The 22,908-nt window shown below is 34.6% G+C and overlaps 1 protein-coding gene across 4 annotated transcripts in view; it reads right to left on the bottom strand.

The window, feature by feature from the left end:
* Positions 1-22,908, bottom strand: part of hs3st1l1 (heparan sulfate (glucosamine) 3-O-sulfotransferase 1-like1) — a 93,174-nt gene that overhangs the window by 21,730 nt on the left and 48,536 nt on the right. The window contains exon 1 of one of the 4 annotated variants that reach the window (XM_058795981.1): positions 19,265-19,381. The exons of the other annotated variants lie outside the window; for them this stretch is intronic. The gene's annotated coding sequence lies outside the window, so the exon portion shown is untranslated. Of the gene's footprint in view, positions 1-19,264; positions 19,382-22,908 lie in introns of those variants that run through there. 4 annotated transcript variants of the gene reach the window in all.

Genomic DNA, 22,908 nt, shown 5'->3' with positions numbered 1-22,908 from the left:
ATGCAATAACAGCTTATCTAGTGCAGTCTGTGAAGGTGGCAGAGAGCAAGGTTTGGGAACAGAACGATTCCATCACTTCAGCATCATTTCCGACACGCCGCACATGAGGCTAATCTTGAGCGACGGGCCGTTTCCCCACAGGAAGTCAAGTGAAAACACTCAAACAAAACACCTCCGCTCGTCTCCATATGGCAGCGCGATCGCATGCATTTACACACGGCCGTCCAAAAAGCCAGAGAAATCAATTAAACCGTCTGCACTGGAAACATCTCCTAGTGCTTTTCCTGGTCAGATCTGAAGAGAAGAAGCCGCCTCGAAACACAACACTCCTGCTCGTTTAACAGCATCTCTGCTGCGCTGGAGCCCAAACGATTATCTGCATGAGGAAAAACAAACGCCAGCATCTGCAAACATCAGAAAATGCCTCGGCGCTCTTTGCTTTGTGATTAAAACATGTCTCTTTCAGACAGCCTGCTTCTGTGGTCAATGTCTGAAAGTGTTGATGATTCTCTGTCGTTTAATTACCCCGAGTGCACTAGGAAATTACATTATCTCCCCTCAATATGCAAACATCACTATTATGATTGCTCATAGTTAGTGTTAATGATTTGAACAAAACCTCTTGTGCACCTAATTTATCCTGCAGCGTTTGTGCTCTAGAAATAAATGTTTCCTATAAACCAACAAGTTTATAGAAAGACAAGGTTTAAAAAATGCAAAAATAAATTAAAGGAGTAATTAACTAAAAAAAATATTGTTAAAAAATATTGAACTAATTACTACTACTACTACTACTACTACTACTACTACTACTACTACTACTACTACTACAGGAAAATACTATTATACTTCATTATATATTATTATACTACATTAAATATAATTGTTATTTTTTGCCACACCTACCAATGGGAGTTGAATTGGAAAAAGAGACTAATTCTAATTAATTAAACTGATTAACTAAAATTAAATTAAATCATAAACACTTATTTTTCAGTTTTTCATATTATCATCATCATCATCATCATCACTTTAAAATCACTGTCTAAAATATGTTTGCCATACCTACCAATGGTAGACGAATTAACAATAAATAAATAAATAAAATATTTCTCACCATGAAACTGTATTTTGGCATTTTGCAATATTCATATTTTTATTATTATTATTATTATTATTATTATTACTGAACAAACCCTCATTGCAAAGTACTAAACTTCTGCACATAATTTATATAACGTTTGTGCTACAGACAAAAAAAAAGTTTGAAAAACATCAAAATTAAATATAAATAAATTACAAAAATATAATTAAACTAAATAAAGTTTAGAAAATGTTTAAATACAAAAATATAAATATAAATAATACATTTAAAATGATTAGTTTAACAAATAAATGAATAAATATTTTACAATAATACTTTAGAGATATTTATCAAATACTTTTGTCTTTATTCACCATGAAAATGATTTTTCAAAATTGTAAATAAAACAGATTATTGCAGTACGTTTCATAAGAAAATACCATTTCATTCTTTCTACCTCAAAATGTGTTGTTTAATTCAGTGTGACTTGCCATTTCTCTCTGTTTATTTGTCAAATTTACTAGCAATTTCTAAGTAAAAATTATTTCTACACCGAATGTAAATGAAAATATACAGCTGACTTCTCAAATTTTAAGACGAGAGTCTTTGCAAAAGGATGATTAAATTTGGGGGTCTGTAGCATCTAAAACACTGAAAAATTTTCACCTGGGCCACCCACAAAAAACCCTAGCAACCACCCCAGATACCCTAGAAACCACATACCAATGTTTCAAAAGAAACTAAGAATGCATTAGCAACTGAAGAGCAATGCACCAAAAACCATTCTGAACACCTTAGCAACAGCATAGCAACCACTTAAAACTACCAGACTGCAAATTGGTTTAAGTAATATTGTGTTTTCCTGAAATTCACACTTTTCCACTTGCGCAGGAGAGTTATTCTTCAGGCTCATGCTGCTCACATTATCTTCAGAAAACACGGTTCGTCTTTGAATCGCCTCTAGTTCAGAAGAAAATGATAATTACGCTGCTCAGGTTTGCGTAATTGCACATTTAGCATCTCGTTCTCGTCTCTCTTTAAACAGTCGTTTCTTATCGTTCTCTCACTCATTCAGCCCGTTTCTCCTTCTCATTCAGCCCAAGACACACACACACACACACACACACATGCATAATGAATGAATGACTTGATTGAATAAAAACTAGAGCTGCTTCAGATAAATGGCTGTGAGGTGTAAATTTTTGATGAGGACCATCAGATCATTAATGAGGCTGATAATACATACAGTTGTATGATTTTCAGATCCATTGTTTAACACTGAGGACAACTGAGGGACTCGTATGAAACTATTACAGAAGGTTCAAACGCTCACTGATTCTCCAGAAAGAAAAAACATGCATTAAGAGCTGGGGGATGAAAACCTTTTGAATTTGAAGATCAGGATAAATGTAACTTATTTTGTCTTCTGGGAAACATGCAAGTATCTTCTGTAGCCTCTGAAGAGCAGTACTAAATGAAGAAAAAAAAAGATGATATTTAGGCAAAATAAGAAAAATGTACACATCTCCATTCTGTTCAAAAGTTTTCACGCCCCAGCTCTTAATGCATGTTTTTTCCTTCTGGAGCATCGGTGAGCGTTTGAACCTTCTGTAATAACTGCATATGAGTCCCTGAGTTGTGCTCAGTGTGAAAAGATGGATTTCAAAATCATACAGTCATTGTTGGAAAGGGTTCAAATACACGGATATTTTATAGTATGCGATATATGTTTAACTGTTTAACCAAACAAGGGATTCATTAACAACTATCACTCAACTAAAAAAAAACACAGCAGTGGATCATTCAGTGAACAAAACAGTATTAAGAATCAAGGGGATGTAAACTTTTGAACAAGGTCATTTTTATAAATTCAACTATTATTTTCTCTTGTGGACTATATGTAAACATCTTTTATGTGAAATATCGGTAACACTTTACAATAAGGTTAATTAGTTAACAACATTAGTAAACATGAACTAAGAATGAACAATAGTTCTACAGCATTCATTAATCTTAAATGTTAATTTCAGCATTATTATGCATTATTAAAATCACAAGTTGTGTTTGTTAACATTAGTTAATGCACTGTGAACTAACATGAATAAACAATGAACAACTGTATTTTTATTAACTAACATCAACAAAGATTAATAAATAGTGTAATACATGCATTGTTCATTGTTTGTTCATGTTAGTTAATACATTAACTAATGTTAACAAATGACACCTTTTTGTAAAGTGTTCCCGAAATATCTTATTCAGGTCAGTACTAAATAAACAATAACATGCATTTTGTATGATCCCTCTTATTTTGGTAAAATTAACATTTAGCTTCTGAAAGGGGAATGTAAACTTTTGGCCTCAGTTTTTGGCAACGCTGTGTTTACATTCGCCATTAATGGCACATTAAAAGTGCCAAATTTCAAGGGATACTGGCAAATGAAGTCATAATTGTGTGAAATATTTGCTCAGAGGATGCAATTACGCTTAAGTGAAGACACAGCGTTAGAGGAGGATGAATGCGTTTTGGAGCAGAGTCCCGCGAGACGCGATTGTTTGATATTGTGTACATCTTTGCAGCTGGGATCACACAGATACAGGCATTAATGTGTCACTAATCCAGTTTCCGCCGCCCATGTTTGCTCAGGCGTCCCACAAACCCACCTCTATTCTAGCAGGAGCCGTGCGCTCGTAAATATGTACTCAGTAAACGCTACAGATAAAGCTAGCAGAGCCAGAGCCGTCTGTGAGGGACGCGACTGCCAGCTGATGGGACGGATCCATCACTGGCGCTCTGAATTCATCAGTGCTGTAAACAAAGCTGTGCCTCGGAGGAAAAGAGACGGGATGTGTTCAGTATTTGAGCTGTGAGGGAGTGTAGGGCAGCAAATTGAGTTTGTTTCACCTGCCAGTGGTGACTAAATCTACAGACCGCAAGTAGTTCAGGCCAACAAACTGCATTTTGCATCATTTTTTTTATTAAAAAAATATTATATGCATGCAATAATAATAATAATAATGTATTGATTAAATATATGTGACCCTGGACCACAAAACCAATCATAAGGATACATTTATTTTAAATACATAAGCTTTCCATTGATGTATGGTTTGTTATGATAGGACAATATTTAGCTGAGATACAAGTATTTGAAAATCTTGAAAAAATCTTGAGAAAAACGCCTTTAAAGTTGTCCAAATGAAGTTCTTAGCAATGCATATTACTAATCAAAAATTAAGTTACAAAATATCTTCATGAAACATGATCTTTACTTAATATTCTAACAATTTTTGTCATAAAAGAAAAAGAAAAATCGATAATGTTGACCCATACGATTTATTGTTGGCCATTTCTACAAATACTGCTTTTGTGCTCCAGGGTCACATATCGCATACTATAAAAAATTTTTACAAAATTTTAAGTATTGTTTATTTAAAAATGTAATATAAAATAATGACAATAATAATACTTATAAACATCATTATAGGCTATATAAATTATTGTATATATAATTATAAATAATAACAACAATAATATTACTTATGTGGATAAATATATCATTACATTGCATACATTTTTAGAAAATTTTAAATTATTGTTTATATTATAAAACAACAAAACCATAATAATAATAATAATAATAATAACGACGATGATGATGATTATGATATGACTATATATTAAAAATAGATTATATACATATACAAATGTAATACAAAATAAATATAAAAATACTACTTTCATCATTATATTGTACTTTTTATAGAAAATATACAATTATTATTTATAAGAACAATAACAATATATAAATATGTCATTACATATATGTTTACAAAATACAATTATTTATAATAAATAATAATCACCATCATCATCATCATGAATATATTGTATATATTATAAAAAAAATAAATGTAAAATGTAATATAATAATAATAATAATAATAATATTTTATTGTACATATAAAAAAAACAATTTATATAATAAATTTATATAATAAAAATACAATATAAAATATATACAAAATAATAATAATAATTATATTTTATGAATTAAATGATCAAATTAAATAATTTTGTGTGAATTAACCCTGTCTAGCCTGGTAATCAATAAATTGTAGGTTCAACACGATCAGGTCACTTCAGAGAAACTGAACTTGTGCTAAATGTCATTCTGGATACAAAAGTACGTACGTGTGTGTGTGTGTGTGTGTGTGTGTGTGTGTCTGCGTGTGAGTGTGAGCGTGTGCGTGTGCGTGTGTGTGTGTGTGTGTCTGCATGTGAGATAGCGAGCGCTGTTTAGCGGGACACGTCCCATCCCGAGAGAGCAAGGCATCGGAGCGGTAACTAACCTTCACGTGACTCACTGTAATTTTATGCCGTGAGTGAAGCAGATCTCAGCCAGCAGCTTATCTATAATGACGATCAGATGCTGCGCTGCTGCTTCCCGCTGGAGGTGATGCTGAGGTTATGAAGAGCGAGAGAGAAAGATGCTTTCAGGGATGCTATTTCCTGAGGGACTGTGAGAAACTGTGCTGTAAACCTTTGTTAAAAAACAAAAAAGTAATACATTTAAAATGCATCCATTTCATACTTAAGTTTAGTTAAAATCTATTAACATATTGACATATCGCTCAAGACTTGCTTATTTAAATTATAATTAAACTTTATTTGGAGTACTACTTGTGCACAATGCACATTTCTTAATATTAAGCCTAAAATGTGTTTTAATGTCACTACTGATGAGGATTGTATTATCTTTAATTAATAAAGGTCTTTAAATGCAAGATATGTTTCACTGTCCTAATCACTTATACATCTCCACGTCTGCAGCACAAACTGTGTGGGATTAGTTACACACTGAAGTTTAATGCTTACAGTAAGAGTTTAAAAAAATCCCTTCCTTTAGTACAAGCAACAGTCAGAGTGGCGTAAACAGAGCTAATAAAAAACGCAATGAGAGCAGATGGGGAAAAAGGAAAAGCACAAATGCTAAAGAAAGCAGAAATAGAGTATGAGGAGGTGTGTCGAGTTCAGTCTGTTTGGCTGCTGCTGCTGTTGCACATTTGCATAAATGCCTGAAAGCATTGGCGGCGTCCCTTGACGAGAACAGATTTGAGAGCGTCAGGCCACTGATTCTCACAGAGATGAGCTCTCTCAGCAAAACACAGCCGCTTCTGAAGCACCTGCTCGACACGCGTCCAGCACTTCACATTCAAATCTATGATGGCAGAATTCAAATGAGATTCAAATCCACAACGAAGTTTCTATTCAGAATCAAATATGAAGAAATCCGTGTGTTCATTCATCACTAAACGAACCACAGGAAAACATGACATATCAATGCAAAATAAAAAAATATATATATATTATCATCAAATACGTACATATACATATATACACACACACACACCCATATATGCATACACATATACACACAGACACACATATTTGTGTGTGTGTGTGTGTGTGAGATATATATATATATATATACACACACACACACACACACACGTGTGCATATGTATGTATGTATGTATGTATGTATGTATGCATGTATGCATGTATGTATGCATGTATGTATGTACATACACATACACACACACACACATATACATACATATATATATATATATATATATACAGGTGCTGGTCATATAATTAGAATATCATCAAAAGTTGATTTATTTCACTAATTCCATTCAAAAGTGAAACTTGTATATTATATTCATTCATTACACACAGACTGATATATTTCAAATGTTTATTTATTTTAATTTTGATGATTAGAGCTTATAGCTCATGAAAGTCAAAAATCAGTATCTCAAAATATTAGAATATTTACATTTGAGTTTGAATAAATGACCATCCCTACAGTATAAATTCTGGGTATCTCTTGTTCTTTGAAACCACAATAATGGGGAAGACTGCTGACTTGGCAATGATCCAGAAGACGAACATTGACACCCTCCACAAAGAGGGTAAGTCACAGAAGGTCATTACTGAAAGGTGTGGCTGTTTACAGAGTGCTGTATCAAAGCATATTAAATGCAAAGTTGACTGGAAGGAAGAATTTGGGTAGGAAAAGGTGCACAAGCAACAGGGATGACCACAAGCTTGAGAATACTGTCAAGCAAAGCCGATTCAAACACTTGGGAGAGCTTCACAAGGAGAGAACTGAAGCTGGAGTCAGTGCTTCAAGAGTCACCACGCTCAGACGTCTTCAGGAAAAGGGCTACCAAGCCACTTCTGAACCAGAGACAACGTCAGAAGCGTCTTAACTGGGCTGTGGAGAAAAAGAACTGGACTGTTGCTCAGTGGTCCAAAGTCCTCTTTTCAGATAAAAGTAAATTTTACATTTCATTGGAAATCAAGGTCCCAGAGTCTGATGGAAGAGTGGAGAGGCACAGAATCCATGTTGCTTGAAGTCCAGTGTGAAGTTTCCACAGTCTGATTTGGGCTGCCATGTCATCTGCTGGTGTTGGTCTACTGTGTTTTCTGATGTCCACAGTCAACGCAGCCATCTACCAGGAAATTTTAGAGCACTTCATGCTTCCTTCTGTTGACAAGCTTTATGGAGATGCTGATTTCATTTTCCAGCAGGACTTGGCACCTGCCCACACTGCCAAAGGTACCAAAAGCTGGTTCAATGACCATAGTGTTACTGTGCTTGATTGGCCAGCAAACTCGCCTGACCTGAACCCCATAGAGAATCTATGGGGTATTGTCAAGAGGAAGATGAGAGACACCAGACCCAACAATGCAGAAGAGCTGAAGGCCACTATCAGAGCAACCTGGGCTCTCATAACACCTGAGCAGTGCCACAGACTGATCGACTCCATGCCACGCCGCATTGCTGCAGTAATTCAGGCAAAAGGAGCCCCAACTAAGTATTGAGTGCTGTACATGCTCCTACTTTTCATTTTCATACTTTTCAGTTAGCCAAGATTTCTAAAAATCCTTTCTTTGTATTGGTCTTAAGTAATATTCTAATATTTTGAGCTACTGATTTTTGACTTTCATGAGCTGTAAGCTCTAATCATCAAAATTAAAAGAAATAAACATTTGAAATATATCAGTGTGTGTGTAATGAATGAATATAATATACAAGTTTCACTTTTTGAATGGAATTAGTGAAATAAATCAACTTTTTGATGATATTCTAATTATATGACCAGCACCTGTATGTATGTATGTATATATATAATAATATATATTTATTCTCATTAAGATTATTCACTCTTCACCACATTAAGGAAAATAGGTTGTGCACAGCAATACATGTTTACTTAATTAATCACGTTTTTCTCATTAAAGCCATGAGAAAGGAGCAAAAGAGGGTTAAATGTCATGAAAATCGCCATAATGCAAAATAATGCTTCATTATCTTTGTGCAAAACAATTTCGTAGGCTACTTCCTTCGTGTGATTTTAGGATTAAAAAAAAAAAAAAAAAAAAAAAAAAAACCAGACAGACATGTTCTGGAAAGATTCACCTTGTGACATTCAGATCATTATCACATTTTACTATAAAAGTAAAATAAAGCTCGCTCATTAACCCCTGAAAAACTAAAAGCAAAAACTGAAAGCAGCTCCACCTACATCCACACCACATCAGCAGAGCGACACGAAGCGTGCGGAGAGCGCCGATGGCTTTTCAACTTTAAAAAGGCGAAAAGAAAAGAGCCTTATCACCATAACAAGGCCTTATCAGACAACAAACTTCTCTTCCCGTGACTTTCATCTCACGCACTTGTTCCACTGATCTTATGAATAAATCATAAAGGCCGTACCCCCTTCGGCTCGGAGCGCCGTGCACCCTGTAAAACACAGAGAAGTGTTTATGGCAGATAAGAGCCACAGAGGTTGCCTTCCCAATAACGCTTTTTATCACTCCTTGTCCTCCCCGAGCATCGACTTTTACGACGCACACCCACGGCAGCAGAATGGATAATTAGGGGAGTTTGTGGAGTCGACACCATCCCGGCCGTGATAGAGGAGCCAAAACAAAGCCATCTGCTGAGGCGCACTCCTTCGCCGTCATTCCGGGAGACATTAACGCTTAATACCTGACGCTAAACACTGCACTTGTGTTAAATATAAATGAGCACTTTCTGATGGGCTTGATTTCATCCCATCTGATGAGGTTATCGTCAGGATCGAGGCCGGGGAGCAGAAACTTAAAACCAGCGATCGATCTGCCAGAACGCATTGATCAGTTCCTGTCAGACTCAGACGATCGATGCACCGAATGATCTCAGGATAGTTTCCTTCTTGACTGCCGGACCTCAAACAAAAGCGGCATGAACCGACACACTAAAACAGACACGTTTGGTGTTCGCAGCACACAGACGCAATTCACACGGCATAAACGGAAGAGATTTTCTGAGCTGGAGGACACTGTGGGAACGTTTGTGTCAGGTTTAACTAGACCTAAAACTGTTTCAAATTGTTTTCTGTAATTGTAATAAAGCAGAAATATATATTTATACATATATTTATACATATATATATATATATATATACACACACACACACACACACACACACACACATATATATATATATATAAACACAGTGGTGTGAAAAAATGTTGGCCCCCTTCCTGTTTTTTTTTATTTTTTGCATATTTGTCACACTTAAAAGATTCAGATCATCAAACTAACGCAGTTTTGAAATAATGATTTAATTTATTAAGGGAAAAAAAGCTCTCCAAACCTGCTTGGCCCTGTGTGAAAAAGTGCTTGCCCCCTAAACCTAATAACTGGTTGTGCCACCCTTTGCAGCAGCAACTGCAATCAAGCGTTTATGATAACTGGCAATGAGTCTTTCACATCGCTGTGGAGGAATTTTGGCCCACTCTTCTTTGCAGAATTGTTTTAATTCAGCCACATTGTAGGGTTTTTTGAGCATGAACGGACTGTTTAAGGTCATGCCACAGCATTTCAATTGGATTTAAGTCCAGACTTTGATTTGGCCACTCCAAAGTCTTCATTTTGTTTTTCTTGAGACATTCAGAGGTGGACTTGCTGGTGTGTTTGGGATCATTGTCCTGCTGCAGAACCCAAGTGCGCTTCAGCTGGAGGTCACGAACAGATGGCCGGACATTCTCCTTCAGAATTCATGGTTCCATCAATTATAGCAAGTCATCCAGGTTCTGAAGCTGTAAAGCAGCCTCAGACCATCACACTACCACCACCATGTTTGACTGTTAGTATGATGTTCTTTTTATGAAATGCTGTGTTGGTTTTATGCCAGATGTAACTGGACACACACCTTCCAAAAAGTTCAACTTTTGTCGCATCAGTCCACAGAATATTTGCCCAAAAGTCTTGGGGATAATCAAGATATTTTTTGGCAAATGTGAGACGAGCCTTTGTGTTCTTTTTGGTCAGCAATGGCTTTTGCCTTGGAACTCTCCCATGGATGCTGTTTTTGCCCAGTCTCTTTCTTATTGTTGAATCATGAACACTGACCTTAATTGAGGCAAGTGAGGCCTGCAGTTCTTTAGATGTTGTTCTGGGTTCTTTTATGACCTCCTGGATGAGTCGTCTTTGTGCTCTTGGAGTAATTTTGGTAGGCCGGCCACTCCTGGGAAGGTTCACCACTGCTCCAAGTTTTCTCCATTTGTGGATGATGGTTTGCTGGAGTCCCAAAGCCTTAGAAATGGCTTTATAACCCTTTCCAGACTGATACATGTAAACTATTTTGTTTCTCATCTGTTTATGAATTTCTTAAGATCGCAGAATGACGTGTTGCTCTTTAAACATGCTTCACTTTGTCAGACAGGTTCTATTTAAGTGATTTCTTGATTCAACAGGTCTGGCAGTAATCAGGCCTGGGTTTGGCTCGTGAAATTTAACTCAGCTTTCTAAAATAATGTGGTTAATCACAGTTCTGTCATGATTTAATAGGAGGGGGCAATTCATTTTTCATGTAGGGCCAGGTAGGTTTGGACAGCTTTTTTCCCTTAATAAATGAAATCATCACTTAAAAACTGCATTTTGTATTTACTTACATTATTTTTGTGTAATATTAAAACTTGTTTGATGATCTGAACCTTTTAAGTGTGACAAATATGCAAAAAAAAAAAATCAGGAAGGGGGCCAACACTTTTTCACACCACTATATTTAATAACTGAAATAAGTTTAAGTTAAAGTAGCCTACTAAAATTACCAATACTAAAAATGGAAAGAAAAAAAAAAGAAAAAGAAAAAATGAACAAAGAAAAACACAAAAGCACATAGCAAAATTACTAAAACTAAAATTAATTTGAAATCTTAAATTAGAAATGTTGACTTGGTAACTGGTAACTAAAATTAAAACAAAAATATGCTAAATATATAAAAAAGCTGATTCTAAATATTAATAAATATTATAACAGTATATAAACAATACTAAAACAACACTGCCTGGGATCAAAACAAGTAACTGTACTTTCAAAACTGTACTTTGTTGTAAACCGTGTCCATTATAGAGGTCTAAAAAAAAAGTCCAGTATTGTAAACCTTTTTTTTTTTTTTCTGTTTTTACAAACTGAGGAACAAGACAAAGTTATTTTTGAACCCAAAACATTCTTTTAAAAGTCTTAAAAATCCCAAAATCATGACAAGCAACAGTGAAGATGTGACGGTAACCTAGACAGTTTTTAATTAGCTGTGGAAACAATTTTCAACAATCATGTCTACTGACAGAAAGACACATAGCCAGACATACCGACGGGACGTGAAAGGGGCAGAGAAGTGCTCATTAATTTCCGTTTTTTAGTGATGGTGGGAAGTCGCTGTGTTTGATTGAACAGACTGACCTCCAAAATCCAAAGCCCAGCGTAATCATGGCGACTCAGCCGTCGCAAATTAGTGGCGGTGTTTCTGGCTCTTTTCTGATTGCAGCAGAGAGGACACATTTGAAGCCAGACATCTGCTACGAATACACCACAATGACACTTTCTATCAAACTGCCAATAGCTGTATTATAGACAAACAAGCTCTTGTTATCTCAGAGCACTTCAGACGTGGAGTGACTCATTGTGTAGCTCTATAGAGGCCCTTGGGTTCGGGATGATGTACTGTTGCGTCCCGTTTGTTGTGCCCTTAAAGACGATGACATTTAGCTTTACTCATAGCTGCTTCCTCAAAAAATGTCTTCAGATGGTCTCATTTGTTTTTCTATTCTCAGTGATGACCTTTAAGAGTGGTGTGCGACTCTAACTCACAGGTGAAGTATTGGTGTCGTTTCGGAAACTCACTACACAACATGCATTACTGTTTAACCAGCAGCATTAAAACACTACAAACACTTCAACTATAAAAGATTTGTGCTTGTTTGTTTGTTTGTAATTCAACACTATGCAAGTCACCATGACTTGGCGAGACTTGACCATGACTATGGCGAGAAACAAGCTAAATGGAGCAAAATATCCAAAGAAAAAGAAAAAAGAAAAATGTACATTACATTTTAAAGTTTAAATGAGAAAAATGTTTATTTATGAATTTATAAATGTTTTATTTAAATCAGTGTATTTGGTTTAATAATTAAAATTATATTTAAATATTCATATTATATTTAAATATTAATAATAAAAACACAACATTATACATATACACACAAAAAATTTTTATTTTGTAATTTTGTTATGCGTTTTTGTCATTTTTACTATTATCATTTTTAATATTTTAACTTACCAGCCATTACTGATTACTGGTTATCTTCATGGAATTGCACAGGTTAAAATAAAATAAAAAAAATATGTAAAGGAAATAATAAAATAAACAAACAAACAAACAAACAAACAAACAAACAACAACAAAAATAAATACATTAAAAAAAAATTACAAAGGGTTTATCATTGATTTTAAAAATCTTAATGACATTTTGATATATAAAATTTATAAAATGCATTTTATTTAAATTAATTTATTTTGTTTTTCTATTTTAAAAATATTAAAACAATAATTAAAAATAATAATAAAAGATTTGTAACTTTATATTTATTAATTTAGTTATATACAAAATTAGAAATATATACTGTGTATGTGTGTACATATTTATATATAGTATATTTTTAGTAATAGTGTTGTAATGTGGTGTAATGTTTATCTTTACGATTTCATTATACTATAGAACTACATCAACTATAAAAGACAAATATCATCACTGAATTAATACACATGGGTCATTTTCAGGGATGAAAGTCTAATTTGTCGTAGAAAACAATATTTTTGTTTTGCGAGCACCACATAAATGCTTTGAGTGGAATGTTGTGCTGCAATTTATTATTTACAGAATTGACATCATTTATAGCCGACATTGTAGTGCTTCGTACTGAAAGCAATATTTTATTCTTTAAAAAAAAAAAAAAAACACTTACATAGCAAAGAGCTTGATGAGGCTAATATGAGTGTAAACATGATGGAATAATGACAAAGCCTTTGTTTTGAACCATGTGATTGAAAATATTATGATGTCACTTCCTTATGAAGATTTTAAAATAATCAGAAAGCTGAAACCCTTATTTTCAAGGGGGGAAAAAAGCCATTTAGCAAACAATGTGACTAGGATCGGTATTGTGTTAATAATATCAGCAGTAAGTCACGAGGAGACACACAGCTCATGAACGCCAACATTTCTTTCCCAGAAAGAGCCAAGTATGATTCTGACATTTATGTATGATATACAGTAAAAGCTCTGCTGCGCAAAGGGGAAGCTGTAACCTTTAATCCTCAAAGAGGAGCTGTAATTGTAAATACAGCGATGTCTTCAGGTACAGCTGAAGAAATGGAGAGCGAGACGCAGAGAACACTGTAATCTCCATTGAATCTGAGAACAGACTGGACTTCTTTTATTTGCTTTGCTACAGGAACACCCGGCACATAAAAATGACAGAGTTGAGCGATTAGGATTCAGGAGTGGACCGATACGAGTCACTGACCCGCTACAGCCATCAGTGCACTTTCACCCAGACCACAACCTGGATATTTCATTTCTCTGTCGAGCTGAAGATGAAGAATCATAATCGGAACCAAAAAATGGAAACTTCATCTTTTTAACCATTTTTTTTTACATAGAGTGCCTGCAATCATCTAATTCCACAAATAACGTTTACCCTTTAATCGTCCCTTGATTACAGCGACGTTAAAGTCCTTGGGGTCAGATAGACCCCAAACTTTTACAGAGCGATTGCATAAGGAAATATATTTTTTTTATATGACAAACTATATATCGTATATATCGTTTTTAAATTTACTTCTCAACTATACATTCATGCTGTGTTTTTGTGGATATTTCATAGTTTTTTTACCTATTTACTGCATGAAAAATTATTTTTTTAATGAAAAAAAAAAAAAATCACTTAAATGACCTAAATTAAATATAAAAGGTTTCTAGATATTGGCCCATGTGTTAGGGATATAATACTGCCATCTGCAGGTTAGAGGAAAAACTTTAGGAATTACAGTTAAAGAAAGAAAGCGCAATGACCACATATATCCAGCAGAGGTCCATAGGGACTCATTCATTTCAGTTCAATTTCAAGTCAATTTTTCTTCATGTTTCAACTTCTCCTCGCAACATTATGATGTATATTTTGTGAATATATATTTAAACATTCTAAAATATATTCAAAATCCATATTTTTTGTCAAAGGTTAGAATTTTTTGTTGTTGTCTGATGTCTTTTGAATTGTCTGCTTTTGCAAATTATGTTACACAAATTTGCAGAAATCTCTCTCTCTCTCTCTATGTGTGTGTGTTATGTCTACCCCTTCACATTGTTGTGCATCTATGTTCTGTGAATTTTATTTGCCAAAATCTAAAAAACGCCCTGGACACCTATGTCACACCTGTGTGTGTGTGTGTGTGTGTGTGTGTGTGTGTAAGTGTGTGTGCGTACATGCTTGTTCTATGTTGCATTTGTGCTCTGGTACCAGTCCTTCATTTATGAGTGGAAATTTTCAGATTTATGCCAAATTTGTTGATTTTATATGCCAATTTCTATAAAAATGCACTCTATTGTTTGTGAGTGTGTGTGTGTTTGTGTGTAATTTTTTTAGAACCTTCAGAACAACCAAATCAAGCCCAGATTTTTTGTGTGTGTTTAGATAGATTATTTAGGAAAAGTCACAGAGTCTCATGCTGCTGAGATGAAGGAAACACTTTTTAAAAATGAAGGAATCTCTCAGTGGGGTCAGCTGGACCCCAAGGACCGATTAAGGGTTAAATAATATTTTAATCAAAACTAGGCATTTAAAGTTCTTAGAATATTAAAAAAATAAATATTCAAATGTGAGAATAAAGTTAGTAGAATGCTGTAAGAAACGGTTTTGCAACCTTTAAATATTTAATCATAACGTCAACATTTTTAGAAAAATTTCAAAAGCAATGTTCCCACAACGTTTTTATAACCCAAGTTTTGTTACCTGGGACTGTCCCTTTAAGGAAACATTCAATTTGATTATTTTGCAAACATTATGGAAACGTTACTTTTGAGTGTTCTCTGAACATTCTAAAATAAGTAGTAACATAAAAAAAAAAAGAATATTAGAGGAATGTTTTAGAACATTATTAAAGACCAAATAACTCTGAACGAAACTTCTATTAACATTACTGTAACTTTGAGACAAAAGTTCCCTGTTAGCGGAGTTGAGCCTAAATTACTTTAGCAGTACTTGAAAACCACAGCATTAATGGATCAATTCAAAACACTCAACAACGATTAAATGCCAAATCTACATGCAAACGTTTGAAAAGTTTTTAAAGTTTATCTTCGATTAAAAAGACAGATACCATCAGTGAATTAATATACATGGTCCTTCTCAGGGGGAAAGAATGTCTATTTTGTTGTAGAAAACTATTTTTTACAATATTACCGCATTATGTTACTTTTCTCTCTAAATTCTGAAACAAGTATTTAATCGCGATCAATCGCATCCAAAATAAGTTTTTGTTTACAAAATACATGCGTGTGTACTGTGTATATTTAATATGTATATATAAAAGACATACAGCATATACTTTGAAAATATTTTTCTTAAATATATACATGCATGTGTGTGCATTAATATATACATAATATATGTGTACTGTGTATATTTATTATGTAAAAAAAACTTTTATTTTGGATGCAATTAATCGTGATTAATCTTTTGACAACACTAATTTAAACATGTTCGTCTAACGTCAAATGAATGTCCATCTAAAATGGTTCTGTGAACGATGCATACATCACATTTTTGAGAACATTATTGAAGACCAAATAACTTTGCACAAACATTCTATTAACGTTACTATAACTTTGAGACAACGTTCTGAGAACGTTCCCTGTTAGCTCGGTTCAAATTACTTCAGCAGTGCTTGAAAACAACGACATTAATGAGCCAATTACATGCAAACGTGCCAAAATCAGCCATGGTTTTTTAACTCTGTTGGGAAGTGTTTTGCACGAGGGCCGGCAGTGATCGAGCAGGTGATTTTGATCTCAGCGGCTCTCTGGTTCCTGGGTCACCCGTCCATGGAATTAAAGCGGCAACCTCTGCGATGGCGGCTCATATTCCCAACTATTAGTCTCAGAAAAGCAGCAGTTCCTCCCAAAGACTTCATCAGTCAGACCCTGACAGGATAAATAGGCCAGCGCACACATCTCACTTCAAATATCATTACACTGCAGGCACTTTAAACACAACATGGATCCATTATACCAAATGCCACTGCTTACTGCACCAGGCTGCTTTCAAGACGAACACACTTCAACAGAGGTTCTGAATGCTAAAGAGGAATAGATGCACAATCTGATTACACTAAATACACTTTTCTTTTATCAGGGGAAGGTCGCAAACGGTTTAAGCAAAACCCACCTCTAAATGTTTGCCCATTACCCCGATTCTGCTTTGCATGGAAAGACCTTGATCAGCTTTCTGTTTGCATTCTCAGCGAGGATGTGCAAAACTAAGCTACATATATATCTACCAGACAGCGAATATCAAGGGTTGTTCATATATGTGACCATGGACCACAAAAGCAGTCTTAAGTCGCTGGGGTATATTTGTAGCAATAGCCAACAATACATTGTATGGGTAAAAATTATAGATTTTTCGGTAAAACTTTACAATAAGGTTCATTAGTTAACAACATTAGTAAACATGAACTAAGAATGAACAATACTTCTACAGCATTTATTAATCTTAGTTAATGTTAATTTCAGCATTTACTAATGCATTATTAAAATCATAAGTTGTGTTTGTTAACATTAGTTAATGCACTGTGAACTAACATGAATGAACAACTGTATTTTCATTAACTAACATTAACAAAGATTAATAAATAGTGTAATACATGCATTGTTCATTGTTTGTTCATGTTAGTTAATAGTTAACAAATGACACCTTATTGTAAAGTGTTACCGATTTTTCTTTTATGCCAAAAATCATTAGGATATTAAGTAAAGATCATGTTCCATGAAGATATTTTGTAAATTTCGTACCGTAAATGTATAAAAACTTAATTTTTGATTAGTAATATGCATTGCTATGAACTTAATTTGGACAACTTTAAAGGCGTTTTTTTCAATATTTTGATTTTTTTGCACCCTCAGATTCCAGATTTTCAAATAGTTGTATCTCAGCCAAATATTGTCCTATATCCTAACAAATATATTCCCATACATCAATGGAAAGCTTATTTATTCAGCTTTCGAAATTTCGAAAAATTGACACTTAAGACTGGTTTTGTCATCCAGGGTCACATATTATGTTTGAAAACAGCTGGACGGAGCTCAACAGAGTGGAATCTGGTCTCCAGGTGTGTTTTTTAAAAGATTAACTATATTTCATATAACATTTTTCAGCGTTTAAAATTCAAAAGGATACGTCACTGGCAAACGCTGACTAAAATATGATTTATATGTTGTAAAAACTGTTATTCAGTCAGAATACAGGGCTATTTTAAATGGCCATCAATGTAAAAAGATCATTTTTACTCCCAAATAGTTTAGTTACAGCATCTACCAGTAAGAACTAACTTGACAAAGTCAATTTTAATAATTTCATGGTAAAAAGTTACATTCTTGGTCAGTATTTTTGTCTTGTTTTCTAATACAAGATTTATATATTCTTCTTCAGTATTTATTTTTTTTTCTGTCAGGACTGAAGATAAATAATCAAAATCAAACATAAAATCAAAAACTTCAACATCTTAGCCATTTAATTCACATGCGATCATGAAATTCCACAAATATTCATGACTACAATAGGCTGTCCCAGCTAACAAAAATATGTTCCAAGAGCGTTTTGTTAATGTTCCCATAAAACGTTATTTTTGAATGTTCTCTGAATGTTGAAAATGTCCAGAATTTTTAATGTTTTTCTTGGTTATACGTACATTAAGGAAACATTCCATTGTATAATTTTGCAAACATTACAGGAACGTTACTTTTGAATGTTCTCTGAACATTCTCTGTTCTCTAAATGTTAGATGAACATCCAAATAAAACATTTCAGAAAAAATGTTCCAGGAATGATTTAGAAAGTATGTTTCTGTGCTATCGTTTTGAGAATTTTATTAAAGACCAGATAACTTTAAATAAACGCTTTCTCCATTTACATTTTACTCCCAAATAGTTTAATTACAGCATCTTTGTTTATTTAACTCTAATCATTTCACTGTAAAAAAGTGAATTTCCTACTCTGTATTTGTTTTCCAGTACAAACATCAAGATACTTTTACTTGAGATGCAAAATTACATAAAGTCTTGTTTTCTGAAAAATATTAAATGTAAAAATATCTGCCAATAAGGCAATAAAAATAAACTTGAATAGACCCCACTTGCAAATATTTCTTCAAGTTTTAAGCTTAAACTCATGGAATTCTGATACATTTTTCAGAAAGAAAAAAGCTCAATAACTTGTCATTTTGCATCTCAAGTATCTTCATTGCATTACAAAAGACAAAAAACTGAGGAAGAACATCACTTGCAGTGCTGTAGCTTTGCATATCCTTAACCTTTCAAACCTTTGCTTTCTTAGAAACATCTTGAAGAAACAATGACTAAACCAACTAGAAAGCAATATGAGGAAAAGACAGCCTCCATGACCAACAATGCACACCATAAAACGAAGCTCTACTTCACCTGAATTAGAATTATCTAGAAAGCGACACTGTGCCACTCAGTCTGAGACAAATACTTACTTCAAAAGCTCTTCTCAAGTGCCTCGCTGAGAGCCAGGCTGTGGAAAATGTGAGTGAAAATCACTGTAAGAGTTCTCGTGTGCAGATCGGGCTCAGCGAAGGAAGACGGGCGGCAAACAGCTGCATCCACTTTTCGTCAGGCTCTTTGATAAAACGCTTCAGACTCTTATGTAATGAACACAGGTGCTCATGTGCAAAGCAAGCGTTAGCCTCCAGCTGCGATCTCTTCATAATGCTAACTCTGACACTGACATCCGTCAGATTAAACCACTACATTTCCATGAGTAAGCACTCGCTTTGGCCACTTTGTGCGGACTGAGGAAGTGAAACGCAAAGCAGATGATGGTGTGAAACTATTTCCAGGCAGGAGATTGTGGATTGAAGCTTTGCAGTGGACACAGAATTTGAAGTTATTCATAGAGAAGAGCACAGCGCTAGTTATGTCAAGGACATGGGTTTAATTCACAGAAAACACACACACAGATCAAATGAAAAACGCTGAATGCACTGCAAGTCAGTGGATGAAAAAATATATATAAATGTAAACTAAATTTATACATTCCGTACTAAAATGAGCAGCATGTATTTTGTATTTTTTGTGCAGGTTTTTAATCAGTTCAACCAGCAAGACTTCTACCACTGCCATGCTGGAAAATCATTATTAACCAACATTAACCAGCATTAACCAACATTAGCCAAGATTAAGCAGCATTAACCAGCATTAACCAAGATTAGCCAAGATTAAGCAGCATTACCCAACATTAACCAGCATTAACCAAGATTAACCGGCATTAACCAACACAAAGCAACATTAACCAGCATTAACCAAGATTAACCGGCATTAGCCAACTTTAACCAGCATTAACCAACATTAACAAGCATAAACCATCATTAACCGGCATTAACCAGCATTAACCAGCATGAAAATACAAGTGAATGTCACTGATGTTTGTCTGTAAAAAAGTTTCTGCCATGTTGCTAGGGTGTTGCTATGTTGAGTGATGTTTGGATTGTTGCCATGGAGTTGCTATTTGGTTGCCAGGGATTAACTATTCAGATACTAAAGTGTTACTCAGTGGTGTTTAGAATGTTGCTATGTGATTGCCTATGGTGTTGCCAGGGCTTACCTCTTCAGTTACTAAGGTGTTCAGAGGGCTGTGTAGAGAACTGTTGCTAAGGTGTTGCCAGGGCTTACCTTTTTAGATACTAATGTGTTCAGAGCATGGTTTAGAATGTTGCTATGTGGTTGCTAGGGTGTTGCCAGGGCTTACCTGTTCAGTTACTAAGTTGTTCTGGGTGTCGCTGACAGCAAACGCCAACAATAATAAACTCACATAAAAGCACCAAAAAAGTAAATAACAATCTAAGGATGGAATTACATTTATGCAGTTCATTAAACTAAACCTGAATAATCACATTAGTAATTGTGCAAACGTTTGGTACCATCTTCAGTATTTAAAATTCAATCCCACAGTGCTTCTCTCTGCCAAGCTACTACAGAATTCACCAGACTCCCTCCTCACGGAGTAAAACGCGATCAATACGGCCCAGTGACTCGTGATTGCTCTGTGTATTTTCAATGATCCAACAGAGATGTGTTTAAGCCATCAAACACCTTCTAATCATCATGCAACAGGGACTTCAATTTACACTGGACTGCGTGTTCCCAGCCCGGTCGATTATATCTGTTCCATCTACCGGCAGCCTCAATTCTGTTAGAGTAGTCTTGCTACTATTTGGCCATAATAAGCCTCAAATTGATGATTAACCTTTGTAATCCGGTGAGCGCATGGAAGACGGTGTGCTCTTGTCATCCGAGTGGCTGCGAGAAAGATGCTGCATTATCGTCTGCGGGAAAATTGAGGGGTTTGTGAGCAAATGAGGCAGCGTTATCTGCACGGAGCGTGCCCGAGTATAATGAAGACGCATCTCTAGAATGAAGAGCCTTTTAATAACGAATCAGACACTGTATTGTGCATTTTAATAAAAAACTGTCCACGTCTGCATGCGTTAGGCGCCTATGCGTGAAGATAGAGGCTGTTATCTTGGGAAAGCGAGGTGAATTAGCATCTGGTGCAGAGCGTCGGCCATTGTTTATGGCCCTCTATTATTTGGTAATCAGACATTAAATGAGTCATTTCTCTACATTTAACTCCAGCCGGTGAGCTAATGGTTTAATCTGACCAACGAGGATGATTTAGCTTTTGTTTACTCTGAATCACCATTACACAAACTCAATTCGTGACTGCAAATGAAGCAGGAAACCATTTCCTAAAATGTGAATAAACACATGCACCAATCAGACTGCATATAAATGCATCACTATGCATTTTAGACATTCATTATCCTGTGATATTTGCAGTCGGTTGTTTCGTAAGGGCAGACTTGAGGCTCTTTTATCAGAGGCCTTCATCAGTTGGTATTTCATATCTATCATATTTGTGAGTGGAATCAGTCCAAAGGCTGTTCTTTACACGTCACCTTGTCAAAGCGCCAGACAAACGACCTCCTTCATTATCTTAAAATCTCTAAGGACGAAAAATAAGATCTTTGTGCGGAGTCTCATTTCAATGAAATAAATTTAAATTAAAATAAGGCCCTAAATTAAACCTTAATATATTCCACTCTGGGGGACAGAGGCAGAATCAGGGCATACTTCAAAAACACGACAAAAACACAATCCCTCATCAAGAGTAAAGTAAAGTTCAGAAACTTTCATTTGCCGAAGGGTCAAGGTTTGCTGATTTCTAGGTTGGAGAAAGAAATATTACATTAGCACTAAACAAACACTTAAAGAGAAAATAAACTTTCATTCTGGGTGAAATGCAATAAAGTTTATTGGTTACAACAAATATCAAAAAGTTTGGATGTTGGCTTTAGGAGTGGAAAAAGGCCAAAACAGCAAACAAAAATACCAAAGGGTCAGTCTAAAGAATAACTGAGGATTGAAATCGATGGTTTGATGAAAACAACCAGCCAAATAATCATCTATCCAGGTAACACATTTAGGTTTTAAAAACATTGTGGGAATATGTTTTGAAATGTTTCTAAAACAGTGTTCTTGATGTGATTAAAACATTATTTAAAGGTTACAAAAAGTTTCTTACAACATTCTACTTTATTTTTAACCAAAATGTAACGTTATATGCTAAGAACATTAAAATGTTTTCTTGTCATGATTACAACGTTACTTAAAATGTTACAAAAAATGTTTCTACTAACTTTATTTTCAACCAAAATATAACTTTATTTCAATGTTTATTTTTAATATTCGAAAAATGTTAAAATGACTAGTTTTCTTCTTGTGATTATAACGTTACTTAAAGGTTACAAAAACGCTTCTTACAACATTCTACTAACTGTAGTTTTACCTAAAACATAACATTACGTTTATATTTACAATTCTAAAAAATATTAAGTGTCCAGTTTTCTTATTGTGATTATAACGTTATTTAAAGTTTGCAAAAACGTTTCATCAAGTACAAATAACATCACAAGTACATTTTGAAATTATGTTCTAAAACATTTTCTCAACTACATGAGAACATATAGTACATCAAATATTAATAAAGTTATAAGAGCATTCCATAAACATTACTGTACAAATACATTTGTCCTGATATTTATGTAGCCTAAAAAATCTT

The sequence above is a fragment of the Onychostoma macrolepis genome, chromosome 13 (assembly GCF_012432095.1).
Source record: "Onychostoma macrolepis isolate SWU-2019 chromosome 13, ASM1243209v1, whole genome shotgun sequence".
In the NCBI taxonomy this organism is placed as follows: Eukaryota; Metazoa; Chordata; class Actinopteri; order Cypriniformes; family Cyprinidae; genus Onychostoma; species Onychostoma macrolepis.
The sequence above is the reverse complement of the archived record's forward strand: the minus strand, read 5'-3'. Positions and strand labels throughout refer to the sequence as shown.